We start from the raw sequence: 8,828 nt of genomic DNA on the forward strand, positions 1-8,828 counted from the left end.
TCTTCCCAAGGGGTTCTGCTATGATTATTACCCGACACTGCCTATTTCCTATTCATAAACTCAGGTCAAGTGGGACATATATAGTGGGCTATTTATGACTGCGCCGTTATCTTTCTAGTTTGCTTTTCACTAAATTGACCTATATCGCAGCGAATCTTCCTCTCAATAACTAGACATAGAGAAGAAGGCTTAGAGTGGAAATAAGCTTTGGAGAATGGGTATTCTGAAGAGAAGGAAAAAAAAAGAAGAAAGGTCGTTCAAGCTACAACAACAAATAATCACTAATAACTTCATCTCCCTTTAAACCGGCAACTTTTATCACTCATGCACGATTTTTATACACTGAAAAATTTTGTTTCCTTGGTCGGCCGTTCATATGGCGATATTTTATAGGAACTTAATTATTGATTATGTCACGCGAGTAGAATGACGCTGCAGAAACTCGAGATGAGCGTGTGTGTGTGAGGGGTGTGTGTAGAGGGCGCGGGTAGGTAGTAAAACTGTAATCTTATTACTCATCTTCACCTTGAATAATGCACCAGTCTCCATGATAATACCGTACGAACATTAAAGGGAAAGGGAGTATTTTGCTTCAGGTACCATTTTCTCCCTTTGACTGTGCGCAAAGAATGTTGGATATCTTCCTTCTTCTCTAGCAACGTATCCCTACTCTTTCCATTTTCTTTTGTGTGTGTGTGTGTGTGTGTGTGTGTGTGTGTGTGTGGGTGTGTGCGTTAGTGGTTGTGTCTTTCTGTGTGTATGTACCTAAATGTACATTGTACTCTGTGCGTGTGTCAGCGTTTTAGTGACTGGGTAGCCCCATGCGTATTTGCGACAACGTTATGATATAAGACATTTATGTCGTCTTGTTTCTTGAACTTCCTTCTACACTATCAAAAGGAAAAGAGCAAGGGTTGTTCGACGGAATTATGAAACAGCTTCATCAATCCCTTTAAACGGCTACGTCTTGTCAGACAATATGCATTACGTTCTTTTGATCTCATGTTGGCAGGTATGGGGTATAGGGATGATACCCTCACGGTCCATTTGTTGTTGGTTTTTTTTTTTTCTCAGTGAAGCAAGCATTCACTTCCCTATGGTCCCCAGGTTGTTTTCAGCGTGCAAAACTTGCTCAGATATCAGTATCCAATTTCTTGTGGGGAATGAGTAAAAAGTCGTTTCATAATGTTATTAGATATTGCAATTAAACGCAATTATTGGAGAGACCTAGCACGAGCTTGGAACCTGATAACACACAAAAACACGCACTCTCGTGAACCCTTCTCAGTATAACACGCGTTCTGCCGTTTGTACCTGCAGTGGAAGATGCAATGATAGTACATCGTGTGTATGAAAAAATCTTTCAACAAATTGTAGAAATTTCTGTTCATAATTATATATTATTATAATCAATCCAAACATCGCTGGCGATAATGTATTTGTCCGAAAATATGACCTCGATCTAGACAGTGCTTTCTCAAAGGCAGTATATAATATGGTTAATGTGCTTGAAATTGTACACTATCTCTCCATAATAACAACGGTTTATTATCTGTCAATCAAAATAACATTAAGAATTATTGCCATTTCAGATTCTATGCTTACATAAAATTAAAGGATATAAAAACATTGTTTTATACCTAAGATGAGATGATGTTTCCATATCGAAACATCGCTCGCGACATTGCATTTGTCCGAACATATGACCTCGATCTAGACAGTGCTTTCTCAAAGGCAGTACATAATATGGTTAATATGCTTAAAATTGTACACTATCTCTCCATAATAAAAACGGTTTATTATCTGTCAATCAAAATAAAATTAAGAATTATTGCCATTTCAGATTCTATGCTTACATAAAATTAAAGGACATTAAAACATTGTTTTATACCTAAGATGAGATGATGTTTCCATATCGAAACATCGCTGCCGACATTGCATTTGTCCGAACATATGACCTCGATCTAGACAGTGCTTTCTCAAAGGCAGTACATATGGTTAATATGCTTCAAATTGTACACTATCTCTCCATAATAAAACCGGTTTATTATCTGCCAATCAAAATAACATTAAGAATTATTGTCATTTCAGATTAATGCTTACATAAAATTAAAGGACATTAAAACATTGTTTTATACCTAAGATGAGATGATGTTTCCAAATCGAAACATCGCTGGCGACATTGCATTTGTCCGAAAATATTACCTCGATCTAGACAGTGCTTTCTCAAAGGCAGTATATAATAATATATGGTAAATATGCTTGAAATTGTACACTGTCTCTTCATAATAAAAATGGTTCTTTTTTTAATCTGTCAATCGAAATAACATTAGGAATCATTGCCATTTCAGATTCTATGCTTACATGAAATTAAAGGATATTAAAACATTGTTTTATATGTAAGATGAGATGATGTTTCCACATTCTACACTCTTCCATTAATAATGGCCAGCTTTGAACGAAGTTTAACAAAAACTTGACGAATGGAGTTTACTCATAGCAGATTATTACTTTTTTGTGGTGATTCATTATTCGAGAAATACAGAGCATCTTCTTGCTCAGATTACTGTCCTTAATGATATACACAGGGCGTGAACCGTATTAGCAGACCAACATTAATTCGCAATGACGTCACTCAGTGATTATTACGCTGAAGATGAAGATTAACTTTTCTTGTCGTATATGCCAGGCGCCTGAATGTGATTTTTTCAACAGGAGGTAAAGAATCTTAAACCACTATTGTGAACTGCTTGAAATAACGCAAGGGCATCAAATCTGATATACAGCGGTTCTTTCGCCGATCCCCTCCCATGGTGTGTATGCTATTGACATTATTCTGAAGACTTGATGCGTAAAAAGCATTAACCCATTTTTTAGTTATTGTATGTACCCGGCTTAACTCCACTAATGGAGCCTGTTTTTGTCGGCCACCATTTGACGCTGATGTCAAAAATGATGAGGGTTAAAACGAAGAGAGAATGAGACATAGAGAGAAAGAGAGCTAAAGAGAGAGAGAGAGAGAGGGAGGAGGAAGAAAGAGGTGAGAGAGGTTAAAGAAAGCCACGTGAAGAACTTTAGAAAAGATCTCTATCTAGACGGATTATCGGCTGAGTGCAGTGATTATTATACCTTGATACTTCTCATTGTTTTGTCTCTGCTGTTGGAACTTATATTATTAGCAGCTATAATGACATCCAGCATGAATATCTCCATCAACTACGATTGATAATCGGTTTATGAATTATTGTATATTTTCAGCAAAACCTATATTTCTCTATATAGGTAACGTGTCCTGACCAGTACGCTCGAATGTAATATTACCCTGTGTGTATGCATTTTTTAATGGCTTATACTTATGCCTTGGGGGGGGGGGGATCAGGAAAAGCTGAAAGATTTGAAGAGTTCTGCATTCCCTTTGGACAATCAAATCTTCACTGGGATAGAGGAAAGCCGCTGATACGCTAAGAATGGTAAACATGATTCTTCAACGCGGCCGGTTTGCCCCGGCCGGGTGTGATGAAGAATAAATATGATAGTGAACTTGGAGGCGGAGTCCACCAACGAGTCTACCAACATCATTTCAATCTTTATGATTTCTCCAGGCCCTATGCGAAGACCAGCCACAAATCTGTTAAATGCATTCGCGGCAAAGCGAAAGGGTTAAGATCAAGCCTGATCATCTACGACGCCCTTAGTCCCGCGCACGTCACATCACTAACCATGCAAGATGAGGCTCTGCCGTCGGGTTCCCCGCAACTCAGTTTCGTTACGCTGCGGGAGAGTTCGCACATTTCCGCGACATCCATCATATGACGTCAAGCGACTAATTGAAGATGATATCTAGATTAGACTTGATGCTTATTTGTTATTAATTGTACTTCAGTGATTTCATCGCCCCGCCTCTTTCTGCTTTCGGCAGGTTGACAAGCATTACAGCGAGGATTTCACGGATAACGTATACGATGGAAATTCGACTTGATTTTCAAGAGAGTTTAATACCCGCCATCACACGTAGTTCGAACTCTCCTCGAAATTTCCGTAATCGACTGAATTGCCTTTAGGTACAGCTATTCATTGTCAGTATCATCAAATACTTGGTACACGGTTTAGCACGCAAACCGAAAATCTGCACCGAATGGTTGGACCTACCTAGATTTCTAGATGTACTTCATCATCTCCCCTATGATAATGAGATGCCATTCTGTTGTTGGTTGCTGATCTTAACACTGACGGATCCGTACCACACTTATAAAATTGCACACTTATGATGGTAGCTAGTGGCATCTAAAAGTGAGCCGCGTTTTACGCATTGGGTATCAAGCTGTACATCAGTGTGTCAGCTATTATGAGACATCACGAACGGAATGCGACTGTTATATTTCTCAAGTCATCTAATTTGGTGTTTCTCATTACTTGACAGTCTAGTGTCCAAGTTTGACTCTACATCATACTTTGCATTATAACAAGATATAAAACGTCATTCTCTTCACATCTCTGTCTCTGGCAAGCTGTGTGTTTCCTTGGCCACCCAAATTTTGAGCTTTTGGTAATGGGAGGTGTAAGACCACCTTACTTTCCCGGTGTCCAGCTCTTGCAACGATTCAAGAAAGAGGAAGCAATACATCGCTCAGAGTACGGTAGGGTGGTCGTAACTAATGCCAGAGAAGGGAGTGGATCAAACAGGTGCATCCGTTAGACCGGACTGCGACTAGCTTCACACGTTCTAATGGTGGCATAGCATGATTTGATTCTAAACCCATAGTCAGTATCAGGGCCTTTTACTATGAATATTAAAACAAAAATGGTCAGGGACATTTCCTTGCAAAGGGAGCAACTGTTACTCTCGGTCTTGGACCTATCATAATGATTACCTGATCATGGGATATTGTTTGCAGCTCTCCGGAAGAGTCATGCCCGATGAATGGTGGGATCGATGTGGTTTACAATGTCATGAAGTCCCTTAACTTGTTTAGATAACTCTACCACCACAATCGGTAACCTATCTGCTCCCTTTAAAAGTAAATGGCATCGGAAACGAATATACTCTCCATGCAAGGGAATAAGTAAACTTCCTGTGAGCGGAACAAGAGCAGATGAAAGAAAAGGGGTATAACACTGATGAGAATGAAGAAGTAAGAAAATGACCTTAAAGGAATGATATAGTTTCGGTTGAGATGGTGCTTCAGGTTTCCGACGTGTTTTGAAGATGATTTTTTGGACACAGTGAGAAATCTTTTATGAAATATGAAAGACATATAATTCTATATAGAGGAATTCAAAGTTTATTTCATGAAAATTGGTTTTGAAATGGCTTAGAGATGCGATGCTAATAAAAGTTGGGACCCACCTTTTATTAGGATCGCTTTGCTTTACTTTGCTTTTGGTATCTCAGCCATTTCAAACGCAATTTTCATCAACTTAGTTTTCAATTCCTGTTTGAATTGTTTGCTCTTTAACATTACATAGAGTAGTTTCTAAGTATCTTACAAAAATTTAAAAGCTGAATCCTCACCTCAACCAATACTGCACCACCCCTTTAGCGTGACAGTAATGGTATTCAGAACTCTCTCTCTCTCTAAAAAAAAAAAAAAATCCCCGTATATATTATACTAAAATACGCACTTTTAAAAAAGATAATCCTTGTCTGTCAATCTCCTGTAAATATCAGAGACTCTTTCTCCCTCTTCCTCATGTCTCTCCTCCAAGACTTTAATAGTTACGCGTTTCTCAAGGCCCACTGCTTCAAGAAAAAGTCACTATTTTCTCTAACTTTGTGAGCCATTACCTGCTTCGAGATTTCTCTTTTTTTTTTTTGCGAGGGGCGTTCTCTGTGTCGATAATTTGGGGGATTTTATTCACCAATCAGCCAAGAGTACGTCCTCTTTTCTTTCTTTATGTATACTACTACTATCTACAGATAGAATATAATTATATATATACTTTTTTTTGGGGGGGGGTTAGTTGGTGGTGTTGGTGGCATATTGTTGAAGTTTTATTAACGATCGAATATTGAAAATGCACGCCTACGCATAAATGTCGTAAGCCTCGGTTTGAAATTCAATTTTCTGTTGGCGACCACATGGCACTCTCACTGATGGCCAATTTCTATACGTCTTGCAATGGCTCACGTGCTATTTTGAGGTGCGTTGATTATTGATAGGCCCGAGACTATGTAATGCGCAATCCAGGCATCTCCTGCACTTGAGTATTTTGCCGTCTGCTTGGATGTCTAGGTAGTGTTAAGCTTCACAATTAACTTCACAAAAGGGATGAGAAGTAAAAGCGTACTGATACATATCATATAGAATCTTGCAAAAACAGGACTTTAACTTGAAAAAGGGTACATCATGTCGGTCACCGGCTAAATTAGCCCATGAGGCGTATTATGTGGGTGTATAAAGAAAGACCATTTTTCATCGGACTGTGTTCCTATACTGCGCCGTGCCTGTTGGTGTATTATGTGGGTATTTTTGCCTGCCAGATAGTAAAAATGTTATGTAACGAAATGTATAATAGCCACTGAAGCTCGTATCTCGTATTTGAAATGATAGTACACCCGAACACTCTGGTGAAACGTGGTTGACGCGACCTGAACATAGCCATGCTTTCAGAAACTCCTTTCTCTTATCGTACTGCTTTGTTACTGGTGATAATAGTGGCTATTTGTATAGCACACAGGTCCACTTTTCGAGGTGTTCGGTGCTCATAGCATTTTAAAGAAGGAAAGATATATATATATATATATATATATATATATATATATATATGTGTGTGTGTGTGTGTGTGTGTGTGTATGTGTGTGTGTGTGTGTTTGTACAAATGTGGCAACAAGGAAGAAAATGCAAACAACAAGCAAACACATTCCAGATAAGGAATACGATATTTTCTGAATATTACGGATTGCAGTAAGTAATGTAATCATCAATGTGAAAGGAACAGATGTGTTTTCAGTTTGGATTTGAATGTTCCTGTAGATGATAATTGGCCGGACTGAAAAGGTAATTGATTCCACAGTTTTGGTCCCATAACGGAGAAAGCACGCGATTCCCCCATCCATGTTTTATTCTGGATGTTTGGAGTAACTATGCATCTGATGATGAACGTAGACTTCGTGTCGGGTTGTATTTTGGAATAGAGTCACGCAGGTATGCGGAGGAAAGAGAGTTAACTGAATGATGTACTAATAACAGAATCATAACGTTGTCCTTCTTTTAACTGGCAGTCAATGTGAAGAACGGAGAATTGGTGATATGGAATCAAACCTTTCAGTGCAAGTTAACAATCGAACGGCAGAATTTTGCAATCATTGTTAATAATCATCTGTGCTCTTTCCTTTTCATCTCCCCTCCCGCTTTCCTTAATCAATTTTGAACTCTACTCGGAGCTTGATTTTGACGTTGACGCGCACATAGACACTAAACGATTCCATGCAAGATAATGTGGGAATTTCCAAGTCACATCATGAACATACGATGTAATTTATCTGGGCTAATTCTCAAGTTACCGACGTCGAAATGTGAAAAAGATTTACTGGGTATCAAAAATGGATTGAAAAACAGGTCGCGTGGGTAGCTCATGACGAACTGCCCGGGTCGTAAAGATAATAAAGCATGCCCTGATGTTATTCTTTTTTTTTTCTTCTGAAAGAGACCCCATGATGAAGACTTCGCTCATAAATTACACACCAACAATAATAATAGATCGGCCGGTCACGTACCCAGCCCATTTCACACTGATGTGAATAGCCACGTTGAAAAATACAGTTGTGCGCAAATAAAACATTGAAGAGCATTTGATTTCACTCAGCAATTAATCTAATCAGTGGATGATCCATTCACTTTCACCTGAATCTATTTGATATGTGCATTAAGATCGAAACTCCTGGATACATTACAGAATCGGTGTCTCTCCGGGTATAATTGAACTCCCGCGCTCCAAACGTACAATTTGCTCTAGAGACAATCGACATACACACGTGATAAGATCCCTTCCAGACCTTTTTCTCTTACTATAAAATGCCATCAACATTTTTTTTAGTTACATCTGACTTTTTCCTCCCGAAAACAGTAACGTGCTATCGAGTACCCGCTGCTTATGAGAATAGCATGTTCCGTGTAATCGTCTTATGAGAATCGGGAATTATCAGAATAATATCGACGGCAACCAGTTAACTAAGCCAATTTAGCCTTTAACTGTGTTTGCTATCCGTCGCATTGCTCAAACTCCATCACATCTTACAAAGATTAGATTATCCGGACATCTCATGCTCTTAATGTTCTAACGTGAGTCATGATAACCAAACTCCCACGCTCCAGAAAAGTCTACTATGTCTAACCTTGAAACTCTGTGGATGGCATTTGACATCACAGTACATCGTGTGGCATGGTGTGTAATGTCTGAGTTCGATCCCTCTCCCTCCCCCCCCCCCCGATTAGCAGAACCAATCATCGTTCTTGTCATCGTCGTTGTGATTATGGCATCATAACACACGACATCGTAATATGATAATGTCGTCTCAGTTAAGCACCTGTTTACCGCGTTACGACATATATGACTACCCCCGTCGTCAGAGTGTTGAATCCAAATCAGATAACGTTAACCTTGCCAAGAAAACCCATTATTTATGGTCCTTAGTAGAGAGACGTTGGGACGAAATGTCTTGGTCAAGGACATAGGTGACATAACGGGCCTAGAACCCCAAACTTTCGTACTGACAATGCAGAATACATGGCACAAGACCCCGACACCCATGGACCTTTACCCCTTTGAATACTCGGACCTCTTAGACTAGGCCTGAATTTGAACGTTTTGGAGCTAGTTATACAGAC

This window comes from Diadema setosum, chromosome 2 (assembly GCF_964275005.1).
Source record: "Diadema setosum chromosome 2, eeDiaSeto1, whole genome shotgun sequence".
In the NCBI taxonomy this organism is placed as follows: Eukaryota; Metazoa; Echinodermata; class Echinoidea; order Diadematoida; family Diadematidae; genus Diadema; species Diadema setosum.